This window comes from Equus asinus, chromosome 2 (genome assembly GCF_041296235.1).
Source record: "Equus asinus isolate D_3611 breed Donkey chromosome 2, EquAss-T2T_v2, whole genome shotgun sequence".
In the NCBI taxonomy this organism is placed as follows: Eukaryota; Metazoa; Chordata; class Mammalia; order Perissodactyla; family Equidae; genus Equus; species Equus asinus.
Genome location: NC_091791.1, coordinates 150171249 through 150192755, shown reverse-complemented (window position 1 = coordinate 150192755; position 21507 = coordinate 150171249). Strand labels below are relative to the sequence as shown.

The window sequence follows — 21507 nt, the reverse complement described above, 5'->3', positions numbered from 1 at the left end:
TTTTTATAAAAACCTAATTCTAAACTCTCAAAAGGTGCGTTTACGGGTGTCATTTTAACTATAGAGAAACTATACCAAGGAAAAGCTATTTATTTAGCTGATGATAGAATGTTAATATAAACCAGTGACTTGCATCATGTCAGAAACCATTAAAATTAGATCAATTAAAGCCAATGCCTTGAAGAAATAATAGAATTCAAATAAAATATTTCTTAATAAAAACATTATAGAAGAAACTCAATGTAATTAGTTTTAAGTATATTTTGAGTATTGATTTTTTTTTTAAGGTATTTATTTACTATGGGGAAAAAAGTAATTAGTGGTTGATTCCTGAGGCAGAGTAAAATCTATTGTTATGGAGAATATTTTTTAAATTCAATGAAGAATGTGAGCTAGAATCCCTTATATTAAGATGATTAAACGAATCATGTTTCATGTATTGGATCAAACAATACTGTCAGTAGAGTAAAGGGTGTTATTTTGATTCCCAGGCATGTTGTTGTGCTGATTCCTGGATTAATATTTTGTGACCTCAGATTCCTCTGCCAACAACAGTCTCACAAAGATTTGCTGTTTGCCATAGTGGGGCTCAAGAGAGGGCATGTGGGTCATTTTCGGAACCACTCAGGAAAACAAATTTCTCAGATGGTAGGCCAATATTTTATTTTTCTTATGTGAACAGTGCATTTAGCAGGAATTACGAGAGTCAGTGAAAACTAATAAAGAAAAGGCAAGTTTACTATTCTATTTTTCTTTTTTTTCTAATTTTTATTATACCTCTCTTCTCAAAGGAAAAACATGAGATACTACTAAGGGGTGAGGGATCTATTTCATCAGAGTCCCATGAGCAGGAAAATTTACAAAAATTTGCAAGTGTGTTCTGTGCTGGAATGTCTCTTTGAACTTTGGTAGAACAGTCAGGTCCTATGTTTGATCAACAGAGCTTGGGTATCTCTGCACCAGTAGGGTCCACGTCGTGTGAATGGAGGCCCCACTTTCCCTGATGACCATAGTGTGATAAACTCAAGGTCAGAGATTTGAGGAATGTCTGATGGACCTCATTATTAGTTTGGACATGACTTGCTTATTTTTAAGATCCATAAAGAACATGAGTTCTAGGGTCTCTGTTAGGTATTTGAAAGCCTGTGCCTTCCCTCCCAGGTCCACAGTGCCTCAACAATAACGTCTGCTGGGAGTTTAAATTCTGACTTTGTTCCAGAACTCTTTCACCTTTGGCTGAAATTTGACCTATTTCAAGTTCTTCTAAATTAATTTTCTTATCTATCTATGGTATGTAGATCATTTTCACCCATTTAAGGATTTCTGAAAATAAGAAGAATAATCTGTGGTAGATTAAAGATGGCTGCAAATTTTTTGCCTCTCTTCCAATTAAAGTGTAGGGTCTAATCCCTCCGCCCTTGATTGGCACTGCCTTTATGGACTCATTAACCAACGGAATACAATACAAGTTACATTCTGAAATTCTGAGGCTAGTTCATAATAATTCTTGCAGCTTCTGCCTGGAGCTCTTGGAACATTTTCTCTTGGCCCCTAAGACAAAATGAAAAGAAAGTCCCAGATAAGCTCAGACTTTCAGTCCTCCCACCGAGGCACCAACCATGTGAACATGGTTACTTAAACACTTAGTCTAAGATGGATGATGGATCTCCCAGGCTGAAAGAAAGAAGATAAGAAAAGCAATATGGTGACCTTACAAAGGAATAGAGATCCAGCTGGAGACTACGAAGAAAATAGGAGATCAGAAAACAGACTAACCATCGCAAAACAAGATAATTCAGCAATAGAAAAAGACGGTTTCACCATAAATAGAGAAACTGCGATAGGGAAAGCAGATATGAAAATTGATGAATGAAAGTACAGTTACTGAAGAGTCGAAAGGAGAATTGAAGGTAGCCACAAATAGGGAGACGTCCCAAAAACAGCATATAAATTCTCTGCAAGTTCTTGACTGACTCCTGAGCTCCGGCATCCAATAATCATGGGGTAAACAATAGCTGGAAGGCTGACATATAAGACAGTTATCTTGAAAGAGCTTTCTTATAATCGGCCTACCCAATAACTATTGCTTATATTTTATTGGCCACCTTGAGCTATAATGAAGCTGAAAATATATAGTCTTCTTTTTTTCCATTGCAGTTTATTGTCAGAAGAAAGAAAATAGAATTTCTATTTGTAAAGAAAAAGGGAATTCTAGTTACCTGTCTGGAATCTGATAGGTAACTATAATTATTTGCCAAAAAAAGCTAAACACTTTCCAAGGATGGGAATGCTGAAATGGATTTATGAGTTGTGACTGTGTCCTAATCTTTACCCCCTCACTTTTTCTTTGCAGAAGATCCAGATGATATTCTCTTCACAAAGACATTGAAAAATATTTGGTGGAAGGAGCAAGAACATCTTTGGGAAGAAATGTAGTGGCTATTCTCTGTACTAAGAGATGATAGTAAGAGATGATGAAATTGGAATAGACTCCTGGGTTTCTACTGTGATTATAAAAATAATCTCACCATAGGGATCTTTGGCCATGGCAAATTGTTATGAGGTCTCTTAGATTGAAATACCTGGACAGACCATTAATAAATTACCATTAATAGATGTTTCTTAATAGCCCCAGAAGTGGTGAAGAGAGGCATGGCCACTATGAGAGAAAATCTCTACTTAAGTCAGTTCACAGGATCTTCTCCAGATATACAACTTTTGACAGTTCTACTTATTTGACCGTTAATCATATTGCTTCTTAAACTTTTGTATTATTAACTCATATTAGTATTTACCTTTGCGTAAATGTCTTATCTCCCCAACTAATCAGTATCTTTTTCCAAGCAGGAGCCATGTTTTTTGCTTCTTCTCATTTCCTGAAGTGCCTAGCTCAACAATGAACATATGTTATCCACCTGTAATTACTTTACTAAATTGACTGGACACAATGTCTAGACAGGAAATGACTATTAATTTTTGCCAACAGTGCCTTCAATCAGAAATCCTTTCCCTATCCCCTGGACAGTGCCTTGGGAAGATAATAGTTTCTGGTTTTCTATTCACTTTTGGACATTCAAGTGTTTTCTAAATGTAATTCTATGTTTATGTAGCATAAAAATATCAGCATATATTTTAATCTTTCCACATATCCTCCAATAACACATACTAATCAATAAGGAGATACTACGAAACCTCCTATTATGCATGCCTACAGCATAACAAAGAGACAGAAAATAGTAAAAACTTTAAATTATATGAAAATGGGGAAATAAACATCTTAAATTAGTAGAGCCATCTGCAAATCCCACAAAAGATTGGGGACCAATTGGAGTCTGAAAAAAATAGGAGTTCAGAAAGCTGTTTAACCATGACAAGACAAGGTAAGTCAGCATAGAAAGAGAAGATTACACTCTGAGTATAGAAATGAAGTAGGGAGAACAGGTCTGAAAACTGATGAATAGGAGTACTAGTTACTGAAAGGTTAACATGTGGGGAATTGGAGGCAGCCACAAATAGAAAGGAGTCCCAAATCAGAATATAAATTCTCCCTAAACTCTGAGATGACTTCTGAACTCTGCAAGAACTAGAAGAGACTAAAAGTAATTACCAAAGTAAATGATAACTGGAAGATGGAAACACCTGATCTGACATTTTAGCAGCTGTCCAATGAAAGAAGACAGAGTGTGAAGTTCAAGTTTTTTCAAGTTAGAAGGGCTTGGTAAACAGCTTGGACTTTCATGACTTAGAAATAAATACTCACACAAAGGAAACCATCAACAAAATGAAAAGACAACCTAACAATTGGGAGAAGATATTTGCAAACCACATATCAGATAAAGGGTTAATATCCAAAATATACAAAGAACCCATACAGCTCAACAACAAAAAAACCCAACAATCCAATTAGAAAATGGGCAAAAGATCTGAACAGGGATTTCTCCAAAGAAGAAATACAGATGACCAACAGGCATATGAAAAGATGCTCAACATCATTAGCTATCAGGGAAATGCAAATCAAAACTACAATGAGGTATCACCTCACTCCGGTCAGAATGGCTATAATTAACAAGACAGGAAACAACAAATGTTGGAGAGGGTGTGGAGAGAAGGGAACCCTTGTTCACTGCTGGTGGCAGTGCAAACTGGTGCAGCCACTATGGAAAGCAGTTTGGAGTATCCTCAGAAAATTAAGGATAGATCTACCATATGATCCAGTGATTCCACTGCTGGGTATTTATCCAAAGAACTTGAAAACACAAAGGCATAAAGATACTTGCACCCCTATGTTCATTGCAGCATTATACACAATAGCCAAGACTTGGAAGCAACCTAGGTACCCATCAAGGGATGAATGGATAAAGAAGATGTGGTATTTGTTCATGATGGACTACTACTCAGCCATAAGAAATGACGAAATCCAGCCATTTGTGACAACATGGATGGACCTTGAGGGTATTATGCTGAGTGAAATAAGTCAGAGGGAGAAAGTCAAATACCATATGATCTCACTCATAAGTAGAAGATAAAAACGACAGAAAAAACCCCACACACATAGCATTGGAGATTGGACTGGTGGTTACCCTTGGGGAAGGGGGGAGGGGGGAGGGCAAAAGGGGTGATTAGGGTCACATGTGAGGGGATGCACTGTAATTAGTGTTTGGGTGGTGAACATGATGTAATGTACCCAGAATTTGAAATATGATGTACATCCAAAAAAAATAAAAAATTAAAAAAAAAGACATAAATATTATGTCTAAAGACTAAGGGATTTGTCCTAGGTTTAAGGGCAAAATTAAAAAATGACACATCCTAAAAAAGACAAAAATGAAGATTCCATAAGATCGAGGTTCTCTGACTGTGATTTATCTGACTGGTAAACAAACTCCATGTACTTTGGAGGAAATAAAACCATAATCTAGAGTCCCTACAAAATAGCATCCCTCATGCACAGGGATTTAGATAATTTTTTTTAAAGTATTACCTAGGTAAAGTAACAGAAAATTTGACTGAGAGCTAAGAGAAAAATCTATCAATAGAAACAGACCCACAGACAAGATAAATGTCGAAATAAGCAGGCAATAATTCTAAAGTGTTAGGATACGTTTGTTAAGACATTTCCAGAAAAATATATATAATTGGTGGAATGATGTGGAAACCTTAATTAAGATACAAATGAACATCTTAGAAATAAAACATAAAATATCTGAAATTTTTAAAAAGTCGTGCACTGAGATTAACAGAATAGCATAGTTCCAACAACCTGTGAAATAAAATCATCTATCTAATATATGTCTAATTGCAGTCGCAGAAAGAAAGGAGAGAGAGGAAGTGGCAGACAAGATAATTTGAAAAAATGTTGCCCAAAACTATTTCTAAATTAGTAAGAGATCCAGGAGATTCAGCAAACCTTAAGCAAAATAAATTCAAAGGAAATGGATTTATGCATATACGTCAAAATCCTGAAAACTGAAGGTAAGCAGAAAATTTTAAACACAACTGGGGGAAAATTAGGTACATTACAATAAAAGGAACAATAATACAGATAACAACTGGCTTATCTTCAGAAATAATGGGGGCCAAAAGCAATAGAGTCATTTATTTAAAATGCAGAGTTTAGGAAAAAATCTGTTAACTTAGAATTCCGTATCGAGCAAAGAATCTTTCCAAAATGAAGGCAAAATAGGAATATTTTATATAAATGAAAGCTGAGAGAATTTATCACCAGCAGATCAATACAGTAAGAAATGCTAAAGAAAGCTGTTTTTTTAGTTGAAAGGAATTCTAAGTGAATGGAATTAAGGAAAGAATGAGGATCACTGGAAATGGTAACCGTGTGAATAGATATAAAAGACAATTTTTATATTCTTAAATACTTTTAAGTCAATAGACTATAGCAAAAAAATCATATAGTGTGGAGTTCATAAGATACATTAAATGAAGACATGGACGAGAATAGCACAAAGAATGATAAAACTGAATTGTAATTATTAAACAAAATACCAAATATCAAAAGGTATAGGTAAAGCTAATGGGGGGGAAGGAATGGAATACCAAAACGAAATATCTTTGAAAAGAGGACAGAAAATGAGGTATAAAAGAAGAGAGAAATATAGAAAACAAATATTAAAAAACTAGCTAGAGAGTAGACTTAGACTCAACCACACAAATCTTTACACTAAATGTAAACATATCTAAGTCTTATTAAAAGGCAGAGACTGTCATAATGAATAAAATCAAAAGATCCAAGTATATGATGTTTACAGGAAATACTTTAATTTCAAAGACACACAAGAGGAATTTTGCTTCAGGTCATTTGAAGTAACAGGGACTGGATGTACCCTGCCACTAAAATAACTTAAAAAAACTAAGAAAAATCTATGAAATGCTAGCTTTCAGACAGTAGACAACAGCCAGAGCACGACTGTGATCCCTGAGAAACAGCAAGCAAACAAGATGAGCTCTATCAAGGACTAGTGACAGTTTCTGGGCCATAAGTCAGTGACAGAAACAAAAACACAGGCTACTATTCTTGCTGATTTGAGGAGACAGAAATTGAGTTGGGGGAGGAAACACAGGCTGGAATTTGTGGGGCAGAATGTTGGAGAGTCGGCACTGCAAACACAGAAAACACAATACACTGGTGATCCTAGTCAGTGCAATAAGGTGAGAAAAAGAAGGAGAAGGACTTAAGATTGAAATTGAAGATATAAAGCTGTCTTTATTTGCTAACTGCTACTAGAATGCATAAGTGAGTTTGGTAAGATTCTAGGGCATAAGGTCAATAAATGAGGAAAATCAACTGTATATTTGTGTAATTGAAAAAGTATGACTGGATCTAAAAAATTTACAATAACATCAAAAAATATCTCTGAAATATTTAGGGATACATTTTGTGCATGGCACATACACTGAAAAGCACAAAACATTGCTGAGAGAAATGAAAGAAGACCTAAACAAACGAAGAGTGATACCATGCTTATGAATCAACAGACTAAATAGATTTAAGATGCCAATTCTCCTCCAAAGTAATCTCTGTATTCAAAGCAACGCCAATCAAAATCATAGCCGGGTTTTTTCTTTGATAAAAATTGACAAGCTGGTCCTGAAATTTATATGAAAATGCAAAGGATCTAGAATAGCCAAAACAATTTTGAAATAGAGCAAAGTTGGAAGACTTACACAACCTGATTTCAAGGCTTACTATGAAACTATAGTAATCAAGAGACAGGGGTCTAAAAACAGATCCATACATACAGATTCAGTTGAAGTCCAATAAAAGTTTGAAGGTCATTCAATGGGAAAAGCAGATTATTTTCAATCAAAGGTGTTGGAAAAACTGGACATCTAGTGTAAAATAAATGAATTTCTACCCTTACCTTACAACACGTGCCAAAATTGACCTGAAATGTATTATTCACATATGCTTAAAAATGACAAAATAAGACTTTTAGAAGGAAATATAGGAGAAAAACCAAGATCTTTCAGATAAGACACCAAAAGTTTCAACTATAAAATAAAAAATAAAAGAAATTGGACTTTATTAAATTAATAAGTGTTTTTTCAAAAAACATCATTTCAAAAATAAAAAGACAATCCACAGCCTTAGGAAAATATTTTCAAAACATGTTTATAATAAAATTATACATCTCAATAAAAAGAAGACAGCCTCCTAAAATTGGGGGAAATTTTTGAGCAGAAACATTACGAAGTTACATAAATGGCTAATAAGCACATTAATATGTGTTCAACCTCATTAGTTATCAGAAAAATGTAACTTACTATCCCAATGAAATATCACTACACACCCATCAGAGTAGCTAAAATCAAAAAGACTGATCATGTCAAGTGTTGATGAGGATGTGGAGCAACAAGGATTCTCATTCACTACTGATAATGCAAAATGGCACAGCCACATAGGAACAAGTTTGTCAGTTTCATATAATGATGAACATAAATTTTTCATGTGACCCAGCCACTCCATAATAGTATTTACCCGAGAGAAATGAAAGCTTACATACATAAAAAGATATGTACTTGGGTATTAGTAACAGCTTTACCCATAGGAAACAAAACCTGGACAAAGTCAATCAGCAGGTGAATGGATCAACACATTGTGATATACACAAATGTGTATGCAACTGCAAAATATAAATGAAATGCAAAAAACAAATGGAATGCAACTGCAAAGAACTGCAAAGATATGAAGTGAACTACTGATACGTACAATCATATGGATGAATCTCAAAAATACTAAGAAAAAGAAGCCAGACACAAATGAATGCGTATATAATGTCCTATTCCATTTATACTCTTAAGAAGACAAGTCTAATCTATAGTAACAAAAAAGCAGATCAGTACTTACCCTGGGAACTGGAGTAGGGTTGAAGATTTACTGGGGAAGGGTACGAGATAACCTTGTTTGTTTGATGCCTTCATAATGGCAGTTATACAGATGTATATATCTGTCAAAACATATCAAGTTGTATCTTTAAAACTGATGCTTTTTTATATGCAAATTACACCTCAACAGAGTCGTGGGGTTTTTTTCTCAAAAAAATTAAAAACTTAGAATTAAATTTAACAAAAAATTCACACAACTACACAAAAACCTATGAAATCTTATTGCAACAAATTAAGAAAAAATAATCAGATAAATCAATGCATATAGCAAGCTCATATTTTATGTCTCAGTGTTATAAAAAGAAACAATCTTCTCCAAATTAAACTATAGATTTAATTCAAGCACAATGAAAATCCCAACAGATGTTTATTTATTGATTGATTTTGAAAATTACAGGCTGATTCTAAAACTTACACAGGAGTTCAAACAGCCAAGAATAGCTTTCAAGGCAAATCTTGAAAAAAGAGAACAAAAATATAATATCATAACATCAGCTATTTAGACCTTTTATATAGCAATTCCAATTAAAACAGTGTACGTGAATTAAAGGCAGACCAAAAACCAATGCAACAGAATAAAGAGTCCAGACACATAAATACTGTAATCTGATTCATGTCAAAACTGACATTGTTGAGTACAGAAAGGATTTCCTGTTCAATAAATGGTTTGGGGATTATACTTATGTATAAAGAAAGTGAATCTTGATCTCTAGTCACAGTATACACAAAATTTAATTCCAAACTGATTGCAGATATAAATATAAAAAGGAAAACAATTAAACATTAAGCATTTAATTGGAAAAAATAGAAGATCTTTATGATCTTGAGGTCGGTAAGATCAAATGTAGTCTAATCAAAAAGAAAAAAAGATTGGACCATATCAAAATTAGGAACTTTCTTCTTCAAAAAGTAATATTAAAAGAATGAAAATATAAGGTGTACAATGTAAGAAGATATTTACAATACATATACCCAATGAAGAAGTCATACCCATAATATGCCAAAAAAAAAAAAAATCCTACAAAGCAATAAGGGAAATATAGACGATCCATTAAAAAATTGTCAAAAGCTTCAAGAGTATTTCTCAAAAGAGTATATCCAAATCGCCAATGAACATAAGAGTGAACAACTTCATCAGTCATTACAGAAATGCAAATTAAAATGACAATACTTACCATTGTATGCCAACAGAGAAACAGACAAGACAACAAGAGAAAAAGACAGAAGATACCAAGAGTTGGTGAAGAAATGCAGCAACTGAAACTCTTATAATACTGCTGGTGGACGTATAAACTGTGACAAACAATTTGGAAAACCATTTGGCAGTGTTTACTAAAATTGAGCATATAGCCCATGGTCCAGCAATTTTATTTCTTGGTATACCCCCAACAGAAATTTACTTATTTTTTTACCAAGATATTTTTACCAGAATTGTCATACTACCACTGTTCAAAATAGGCCAAAGTTCACTTATTTATACACATTGTGAGGTACTGGCATAATAGATAACTACTCACACATTTAGAAAACAAAATGAGAATCAGAATATATACTGTGTGATTACATTGATATTAAGTTAAAATATCCAAATATAATCTATAGTGTTAGAAATCCATATAACTGTCACATTTGGGTGTTGAGTAAAACTGGAAGAGGGCTCCAGGGGCTCCTAGGGTGCTGGGGATCTTTTTTAGCTGGATGAGTAGGTATGAACATACCTGCTCAGGTATGCCCATTTGGTACAATCCATCAACATGTACATTCATGGTTTATATACTTTATTATGTGTATGATATACTTCAATTAAAGTTTATATAAATGAAAATTAGGGGAAAAGTTCAATCCTAATAAAATCAACATTCATTGTCTTCAGCTTTGGTGATTCAGCTCCAATTCTGAAATTAAAGAAAAAGTTTCTGCTACACGCTCTATAAATATACTTTACATTCCTAATCCTTTATTCTTAGATTCATAAAGGTAACAAATTCTGGCGTAGGACCAAGTTAGAATTTAAGCTATTTAAAGTTGGAACAAACTCATTTCAATATTTTCGTAAAACTACTTTGAATGTTCTGGCTCTGAGACTAATTCGAAGAGAATGTTACTTTCCATCCCATGTGGAATGAGGACCCAAGTAAAATTAACTCTTCTGTAACCAATACTTCAGTTTCATTAACATTTCATAGAGTCAAAGCAAGGAGAAGGCCAGTAGGACTTTAAGCAGGGTACCAACTGCATTAGTTTGCTAGAGCTGCCATAGCAAGGTATCCCAGACTGGGTAGTTTAAACAACAGAAATTAATTTTCTCACAGTTCTGGAGAATAGGGGTCTAAGATGAAGGTGTCATGAGGGTTGATTTCTTCTGAGGCCCCTCTCCTTGGCTTGTGGATGACCATCTTCTCCCTGCGTCTTCCCGTGGTCTTCCCTCTGTGCATGTCAGTGCCCTAATCTCTTCATATAAGGATGCCAATCATATAGGATTAGGGCCCACCCTTATGATCTCATCTAACTTTAATTACCTAGTTAAAGACCCTATCTCCAAATACAGTCACATTCTGAGGTACTGGCTTGAGCACTTCAACAGAGGAATTTTAGGAGGAGGCAATGCAGCCCATAACACCAAGTAATTTGAAGATTGTGGCAGAATACTTTTTTCACACCCAAGAACTATTATAAAAAACTTCCCACTTCCACACTAACAGCACCTGATTTCGTTAGGTACCAGTTTTTCCTAGGCTTCTCAGACCCTTCTAAGACCTCGGGATTGAGTGATGGAGGCCAACCATGATTGGTCCACCTCCCTTTGCAATCATATCTCTAGGCATGGGCAAGTGATGTTACTCTGGCCTATGAGATATAATGGGAACCGCAGATGGGAAGTTTCTTGGAAAGTTTTCCTGATATTTAAACAGGCACAATGGAGGAACAAGCCTAATTCCTGACTTTAGATTCTGCTACACAAGGATTTGAAGCTTGGAGCTAAAGGGGATATCTTGTAGACCTGAGAGTAACATTTCATAAACTCCAAGAAAGGTAGAGAAGAGTGACAGAAAGTCAAGGAAATCACAGTGAAGAAGCTGACCCATAGCTCTGACAGCAGTGAGTTGAATTAACTTTGGAATTGCCCTGCCTCAGACTTCTTGCTGATAATATGGATATATTTTCTTCATTGTTAAATCGATTTGAATTGGATAATTAATTTCTTGCAGCCCAAGGCAGCTTAAGTATAAGGATGATATAATCTGTACTGTGAGTATTTTTGTTGCCTATTTTTACAATCACTCCATGGGAAATGGAAGGAGAGAATTCTTTTTTTTCTTTCTTCCTATGTAAGAGCTGAGAAAGTCCAGTCACTTCCTATAAATGAAAATGAGGTATCACACTTCCATGGTTTTGCAGCAATAAAATTTTATGTGGAAGAAATGTTCATGCTTAAGGAATTAAATTTTCTATAATTTTCATTAAGTTATTATCTTTGTCCCAGTTTACCTCCTGAGAGCCTTGGATGTCAACTTTAGACTTGCCAGGACTGACAAGATGACTTAGGAGGGTTCCTGACTCTTGGTCTTGTTCAATGTCATGAAAGCAATAAAATGCTCCTGGGTTTTCATTTTGCACAACAGATTTGTCAACAAATCTCGCTCAAACAGACATCTCTTCTGAAAGGCAAACTTCCACTTTCAGTCTAATAAATGTGGGCCCCCTTCAGGTTTAAAAACTGTCCTCAAAAACCCCATCTGCCATGAATTCAACAAGTTCTTCAAGGATCCCTTTGTGCCATAATTGTAATCCGTTACATCCTGTGACCAGAAATACACGAAGTGCCCTTCATTTCTCTGTCAAATCTTTCATACATATAATTTAGGTGAAATCACCTTACACATTCGGTGCTAAATAAAGATAACTTTGCGCTTCAAGAAGTACCCCTAACAACTTTCTTTTAAGATCCACAGAGGGTCTGTCACAAATTCCACAGAACTCTGAATTCTGTCTTTCTAGATAGAGAGTTCTGTTTCTTCACTGCTTCCAAATTTCTTTCCAGTGCTTTTCTTATATTCAATTTCACACTGAAGGTCAGCATCAAGGCAAGCATTTCAGACTTTATTTGGCTTCAACTCGTATTCAATCTGATACAGATATGACATTTTATGTTTCCTGGGGACTACCAATGTTTTTCCAATTTTTCAATCTACCCATTACTCAATCTGATTTTGGAATGAAGGTAAATAGATTTCCACAGAAGGAGGACACTCTTTCACTGAACTTTGAATAAAGCAGCCACTGTGTACTAGATTTCTACTATTAAAATTTTGTCTAGAAATGCAAAGAAAAATGGTGCCTAAAGAAACCCATGGTCAAGTTGTCAGGTTGTTTATTCTGAGCCATTGGTCCCCGACAGATTTCAGATCATTGGTATCAGATGGTACTGTTAGGCAAGATCAGAATTGTCAATGCTCATTTTGACAACCTTTTAGTTATCTTTTTCATCTTTAGCTCTTCCTATGAATTTCGTCACTGACATTGATTTGATTAGGTGGCACACCAAAACCAAGTTTTTTACTGAGATTAATGATTAACCGTGTAAGCTGTGATTAAACCTATAATTTTAGAATGTGTTCCTGGAACAGAATTTGAGACACAGAACTGGGTGAAGGTTTTGGAAGGAATTCTCACAGGATATGAACTTACAAGAAAGGCAGGATTGGGAATGAGGAGAAGGTGACCTGCAATGTGGTTGCACCTGATACCTCAGTAGAGCCTGCAACTTGATAGCGGGGAGGTTATTCTGAAGCTGGAACAGCCCCTTGGCGTTGTCTTAAATTGAGGGGAGGCCTTTGTAGCTACGCACAAATCATTGGCTGCCAGCCACCCCAGAAGGGAATGTAACCTTAGGATAAGCAGTTCCTTGATGATGACAGCAATTCCTGGTGAGTGAAGCACTGATATTCATAGCAGCGGGGAGATGAATGCCTCACTCTGAAGAGGGAATAGGGACAGAGCGTCACTTGCTTTTTAAGGTAATTCCCTCCATCTGGGAACAACTTCTCCAGTACTTGGCTTGTTCTTATTTCAGGGGTCATAGTGATAAATACGATAGCCCCCACTACTAATACTGGTCTTGGAGTGACAACTGATGCTCATCCCTTATCTCCTCCTCTATCCTTTTTAGATTCCCCTCACATTCAACTAGCCCCTCTCCTGGTTTAAATGACTTGTCTGCTGTGCATGCCAAGATTTTCATCCCTAAAGGATACGAGCCATTGTTTACATGTTCTTCTCAGCCTATGTCTGCTGCACTTATGCATTTACCATTAAACTCAAGCATGAAAGCACCTGGAGATAACCCTGTGTATCACCTGTGTGCCAAACATATTCCTACCTACCAACTCCTGAGGATAAGGGACAAATGTCCCTGCCAGAATTGTGACTCCTTTTCTTGCCTCCTGGTCTTTAATAGAGATAACTGAGTGGTAGTCGTAGCTTAAATTTCAATGGAATTGTATTAAATTCCCTGGTTGAAGTGATCGTCACCTGGAACCAGGTGTCTAGATGCATAAAGCCTAAAATGTCACGTAGAAAGCGCAATCCAAGTAGAACAATGGAGGTGATATTAAGTGGGGCCATCCCTACTTGTACATGTGGGTTGCCAGACCCATGCATTCTGCCTACTGAGGACATGGCACTTAATTTATGGAGATTACCAAATCCTGGAGGATGGTGCCTCATACTGTTAGATTATCATCTCTAAACTGATGCCTGAGCAGTATTTTCAAGAGGCTGTTTCAGTGACCTCTCAGGCTGGGAGCTTCTGGGTGGTTACAGTGTGTGAAGCTTCACTGTAGAAGCCATGATCATTTGGCCACTTCTGGACCTCCTTTGCTATGAAATAGATTCCTTGGTCTCAGGAGACACTGTGAGGAATCCTGTGTTTGTGTATCAGATATTCTCTAAGCCCTTAGAAGTTGTCTTGGCCCAGGTCCTGAGGCAGAAAAGGCAAACCTATACCTTGGATCCAGTCAGTCCCAGTTGAGATGAATTTCCACCCATTCAGGGTGGAAAGTGCTCAATCCAGTCAACTTGTCATCAAATGGCTGGTTGGTTTCCTCAAAGAATTGTGCCACACTTGTGAGGCAGGCTTGGCCCTGTGGTTGGCAGTTTGAGCCATTTGGAAATGGGAGTAGTTAGATCAGTCTTGGTGAATGGAACCTATGTTATTCAGCCCACGCATAGGCTTCATCTCTTTCTCTCATGCTGCTCATGGGCCCATCAGCCAGCAATGGGGTGGCCCATTCTGTCTACTCAGATATTCTGTGATTATTTTGTAGTCAATGTTTTTGGATGGGAGTTAACATGTAATACAAAGATCATCACATGTTCTACCTACCCTATTCGTCCATCCATATGCCTCTTCCCCAGACCTTCCTGACCTTGATCTTTCAACATTTCTCTTTCAACCTCCCTAACCACCAAGGCCATTTGCCACTGACCATTAGATGTTGACATTCTTGTTTTGGGCAATTTCTCTACCTACACAAAGTGCTTAACCAGATGAATTTACCAGGGGTCTGCCAACTGGGAGGATTTTTCCCTCATTGCTCTTTCAGGGACATGTCTGAATGAAGTTTAGTGTAGCAGCCTTCAATTTTTAATTCACACTGTCATACCAAGCCATTCTGTCCAGAAACCGAATCTGGACTTCTGCTTTCCCTGTCAGCTGGTCATTAAGCTACCACATAGGCTATAGATGTGACATGAGGGAGAAGCAGCCACGCAACAGTAGCATAATACATGGGATCATTCCATGTACACATGCAGTTTCCTTCTTATCCTGGCTCTGCTCTTATCCAATCCAAATACACCATTTACAACTCAAGATACATTGCTGCTGTGCTTCCCTAATCTTGTGACTTGAAGAGTCTCACAGATCTGACTTACAATGGACTGTTGATGTTTCATGGTTAGATGCTCTATCTTGAGAACCATCTAGCAACATATCAGAGAAGCTGCCCTTTTGAGCAGGTGGTATGTTCTTGCTCCAGAACCTCACGAATCTACATTCTGATTCTCCTATTGGAGCTTGCTGTAAACTCCGCATGGCATCATTTAAATGCTTAAAAGTCTCCATCACAGATGCCTTTAATATCATAAGATCTGCCAGGCTATATGGCCCAATTGCTAGAAATGTATGCAACACAGCTTGGACTTGTTACACAGTGCTTTTCTAGTCTGGACCTTACTCAAATTAAGAGCCTTGTTGTCTTACCCAATAAATGAGTCAGAACAATATTTCTTTGTGCAGAAGAGATAGGATAGGATAGGATGGGATGGGATAGTCAACTCATGGGATGGTCAACACAACAAAATAAATGTATCAAGTATTCTGGCAATGGCAGGGAGCCACCCTTGAATCACTGAAACTGTGAACATTGAATCTTCAAAGTCAAGGGCTTGTAACTGAAGTGCTGGGTACAGTACATACATTTCCTGAGTGAACATCTAGTTTCCATTCTGTCAATCATTTTCCACGTCTTACTTTGTTTTCCTTTCTTTGACAAATTAAACAACTGGGAACTCTTGCATTGCCAAGGGCACTATTTTGGCTGGAAACAGAGGGCATTTTTCTGGCATCTATTAAAAATTTACAGAAAGAAAACTGCCTAATTTGACTGCTATTACTACTGGCTTTATGCCACATCCATGTTTATTTATACACTCCAGGCAAAAATAAAAGTAAATTAACTAACAAACAAACAAAACAAAATAGATTGTTCAAATGCTTGGAGATAAGTAGTATGATCAATGAGCTGAAATCCTTCATCAAGTCATGGAACTATGAGAGCACAGTGTGTCTTGGAAAATGATCTTTGCTGTAGGTGGGGCATCCATGGGAGATGTAGATAAGGCCTGGTCATGAAAGAACTTTGATGCATTTCTGAAAAAAGATTTTTTGTCATTTTGGGCAAGGATAAGTCATTAAAAACGTTATCTATAGTTGATTATTTTTCTTTTTCTTAACTCCGAAAGTAAGACTATTTGCTAACGACTTTTTAAAATTGAGGTAAAATTTAGATGCACTAAAATTTACCTTGTCAGGCACAGTCCAGTGGCTGGGTGGTGGGGTTCAAACGCTACACTTTGGCAGCCTGGAGTTCATGGATTCAGACCCTGGGCACAGACCTACACTGCTCATCAAACCATGCTGTGGCGGCATCCCCCATAGAAGAACTAGAGTGACTTACAACTAGGATACACAACTATGTACTGGGGCTTTGGGGAGAAAAAAAAAAGGAAGATTGGCAACAGATGTTAGCTCAGGGCCAATCTTCCTCGCCAAAAAAAAAAAAAAGGAGAAGAAAAATGATGGCTCAGGACACTGAGAGTTCTGTCTTAACTTTGATACAAGGAAAATAAATTTAAAAAAATTTACCTTGTAGCATACAGTTCTATGACTTTTGACGAATATATATAATCGGGTATCTACCACTCAAAATCAAGATACAGAACATTTTCATCACCCTCAAAATTTCCTCTATGCCCATGAGTAGTTATCCCCTCCCTTGACCAGTAGCCCACAGCAATAACTGATCTCTTTTGGGTCCCTATAGGTTTGCCTTTTCCAGAATGTTACATAAATGGAATCATACAGGGATTTGTTCATGTTACACCTTGGTTCAGAAGTTCATTCTTGTTATTGGTGAGAAATATTCCACTGAATGCATGTACCACAGTGTGTTTATTCATTTGCCAGTTGAAAGACATTCGAGTTGTTTCCGGTTTTGAGTGATTATAAATCAAGTGGCCATAAACAGTCATGTGCAGACTTTTGTGTGAACACAAGTTTTCATTTCACTTGGATAAATATCTAGACTTGGAAGTATTGGGCTATATGATAAGTGTATATTTAACTTTTTAAGGGACTTCCGAGCTCTTTTCCGAAGTTGCTGTACGATTTTTGCATGCCCACCAAAAAAATGTATGAACTTCTGGTTGCTCCTCATCCTCACCAGCGCTTAGTGTTGATTGTTTTCTTTTTCTTTTTCTGCAAGTGGTTTGCTAATAACGTTGAGGATATTTTCATGCATTTATTTGTCAAGCATATATATTCTTTCATGATATGTAGGTTCAAATTTTTTGTCTATTAATTCTTTTTTATTATTATTATTGTTATTATTATTATTATCATTGAGATTTGAGAAGTCTTTATACATACTGGATACAAGTCCATTGTGAGATATGTGATTTGAAAATATTTTCTTGCAGTTTGTGCCTTGTCTGTTCATTCTTTTACCAGTGTCATTTGAAGAGTGGGAGTCCTCAATTTTGATGCAGGGCAATTCAGCGTTTTTGTTTTTTTTTAATAGATCTTGCTTTTGTTATCACTTCTAACAAATATTTTCCTATCCCAAGATCTCAAATATTTTCTCCAATATGCTCTCCTAGACTTTCGTATTTTTAGATTTTATATTTACACCTGTGATCTAGCCTTTAGCATTTCTTCAAAACTTTTAACTAATTTCCTTTTCCCTGCTTTGCGTGTTTCTCCCTTCCTCTGCAGCATGTGTGTCAGTGCTCATGTCTCATCTCATTGGAGGGAATCTGTGTGTCTCTCGATTTCAAGCTACTTGGTTGCCAGGTGACATCAAGTCTCTTAGAGGATCAAGAAAAATTGTGATTTTGCAGTTGATCCATCTTTGACTTGTTTCCGAAAACAGGACTCCTTCCAGCTTTCTAAATCCTAGGTATAAGTAGAACTCTATTGATTATTATTGTGTTTTTAACAGCTTTATTGAAATGTGATTCAAATACTGTCAAATTCATCCATTTAAAATATATAGTTTAGTTATTATTAATATATTCACAGAGTTGTGCAATCAACATCACTAATTTTAGAACATTTTCATCGCCTCCAAAAGAAACTCCATACACCCTAGCAGTCACTTCCCACCTTTCTCTCTCAGCCCTGAATAACCACTAATCTACTTTCTGTCTCTATAGTTTTGCTTATTCTGGACTTTTTAAATGCATGGAATCATATATGTGTGGTATTTTATGACTGGTTTCTTTTACTTAGCACATTTTTAAGATTCATCCGTGTTGTAGCAAGTATCACAACTTCGTTTCTTTATACGGATGAATATTACATTGTATGGATATACCACATTCATCAGTTGGTGGACATTTGGGTTTTTCCACTTTTTGGTTATTGTAAATACTGCAACTATTAAAATTTGTGTACAAATTTTTGTGTGGACACATACTGTCTCATTTCCCTTGGATATATACCTGGAAGTACAATTGTTGAATATATGGTCACTCTATTTTTAACATTTTAAGGAACTGCCAGCTGCATTCCAAAGTGGTTTTATCATTTTTATTATTTTTCAATGTACCTCAAGTGCAGATGATTATGATCGTTATCTTCTTTTCATTCATGCCTCCAAATCACCATTATTCCGCGGATGGATTAGTCTATTGATGGACTGAAGTAGATGAGGCTTTTCATGGATGAGCATGTAATTGTCCAGGCCAGTGATCATGAGCCTGAACTAAAGAAATAGCAGTGAAAATTTTACTTAAAAAATAAGTAAATAATGCTGCAATGAACATAGGGGTGCATGGGACTTTTGGAATTGCTGATTTCAAGAAAATCTCTGTATCACTCCACTCATATGTGGAAGTTAAACATGCAGACAAAGAGAACAGATTAGTGGCTACCAGGGGAAAGGGGGGTGGAGGGTGGGCACAAAGGGTGAAGGGGTGCACCTACAACGCAACTGACAAACAGTAATGTACAACTGAAATTTCACAAGGTTGTAAACCATCATAATCTCAATAAAAATTAAAAAAAATAAGTAAATAAAAATCTGGAATTAATTAAGAGATATTGACAAAATTACAGGCCCATTATATGTGAGAATGAAAGAGAAAGAGGAATCAATAGTGCTTTTTATATAAAGCGCACACACACAGACATATTGGGGCAAGTTAGGCCATTGCTACACTGTACAATCTATTAGATATATTCTTGATTTATATAATAAACATTTTATTTAGTTAAACGTTTCTTTACCTTATTTTTGTCATTTTTAAATTAAGAGTGGCAATGAAATATTTTTTAAGAATTTACATTATGGTTTTATTAAACATATAGTTATATTTATGTGTATTTAAGTAACTAGATTATCAGTTACCACTGAACAAAGTCACCACTTTGTTTATGCTTTAAAGAAAACTGCTAATATCATTCGCTCATTTTTGATGCTGTCAGTAACAAAAACAAACAAAAACACAGAAGGTAAATACCGCACTTGTCTTGGTTCACAACCTCCTAGGAATTTATCTGTCCTGCTGCATTTTTTACTTCAAGACTGCGTTAGCTGCTTTGGTTGTTGCAGAAGGTCAGCGTGGATTCTGGTGCCTTAACTCTATCATTTATCAGAGATAATGTGCTAATTTGCCTTTTGCTCCCAGCTCTAAAAGTAATCCAGTGCTTCTTGTACTTGTTGACTTATGTCCCAAATTATCACATGGGCTTTTCTAGAACATTTATTTGCCTTATGTCCAAGCAGCTAAGATAATAGCCCCAGTCTATTGAATGACTTCCTGATTCCCTGTTCCGTAAAGCCTATAATATTCTTCAACTAGTAGAAAAGCTGGCCTTGGTATTCACACTTGGATCATCATTCAACCATGCTTGCCTCCCAAGAAGTCTAGCACTAAGATATAATAGCGTTACTTTGCTAACCGCTTTGCTCTTGATATTTTGCAAATTTCCATAGAGCTCTTACATAGTTTTCATTTTTCTTAAATATAACAGCGCAGTTAAAAAGTTATGCAATTTTTACTTTATAACATCTGTTTCAGAAATCATTATAGCTCAAGTTTCTTCATGGCATAAATTGCCTTATTTTGATTTCATCACCTTTTTATGTCATTTCTTTTCCATGTCAATATGATTAAGGCTATATTTAGAAACAATATTTTCAGATAACCTTTGCTTATCTAGCTGCATTTCTTGTAGCTTCAATTTCGACTCAGATATACCCTTTCTCTTTACAGCTTGCCTTCCCTGTTCCCTCTCCCTACCTACACACACAATCCAAATAGATTTAATTATTCTTCCATGTTTTTAAGTCAAAAATGATGGAAAATTTTTATTTTTCATTGATATTTGTTTTTCCATTATTCATAAACTTGACTAAAAATCACAGAATCTCAAAATTTAGTTTAAATAAGATTTCTTTATCTTTCTTTATGTGGTTGACTTTGAAGAATAGTACAATTGTTGTCATCCAGAAGGATCAGGGAGATAGGTAAACCCCCAATGAGATCCTGAAGGTCAATGGTAGTGGACCAAGACATACAGGCCATTCTCCTGGTGTGCATCTCCCAGCCAGTGCAGCCCAGCAAGATGGGCTTTGACGTGTATAAGTCCAATACACTGACTTAATGACACGGTGGACTCATATCTATATAATATTCTACATCTTATTGGTTGGGCTGCAGTCCTAAAAATGTGTCCAGAATAAAGGAGAGAGTAAATGGACAATGATATATGTACTAAATAGTATTTTCTTTTTCACCAAAACGAAATAGAAAAAGTTAATTTTAGCTCTGTTCTATCTGCATTTTGTTCATTTTTTTGTTGTTGGTTGAGGGCGTTTTTGGAAAGTTTATAAGTCTACTTACCTCCTTCCAAATAGTGATGTAGAAGGGGAAATTACTTCTATGAGTTCCAATGGCTTTTGTTGTAAGGAATAGAAAAACCATTAGAAATCAGGGACTTAGAGAAAGATCTAGTAAAAACATACAAAATGACACACTTCATTTGTTATCGGCTCTTGAAAAGCTCTCCTCCTCCTTTGAGCTTTGTAGTTAGGACTACCTCTAGCAGCAAGTCATGAGTAACAATGCTCAATAAGAGAGCCACTGTCAGAACCTGCCTTCTGGGCTGGGGGAATAATAGAGCTGCTCTACAAGATGAGACGGGAGAGGACAAAAGGCAGACACTTCCCTGATCCCCTCCTCAAATGCAGGCTTTATTACATCATAATATCTCAGTTTCCCACAGTTCAACCTTTCTTTTTTTTTGGTGACTACAGAATC

At 36.2% G+C, this 21507-nt stretch overlaps 1 pseudogene; it reads right to left on the bottom strand.

Annotated features, from left to right (window-relative positions):
- The window catches only part of LOC106835031 (elongation factor 1-alpha 1-like), a 155864-nt pseudogene extending 140368 nt beyond the window's left edge, over positions 1-15496 (bottom strand).
- Between the last annotated feature and the right edge of the window lie 6011 nt (positions 15497-21507).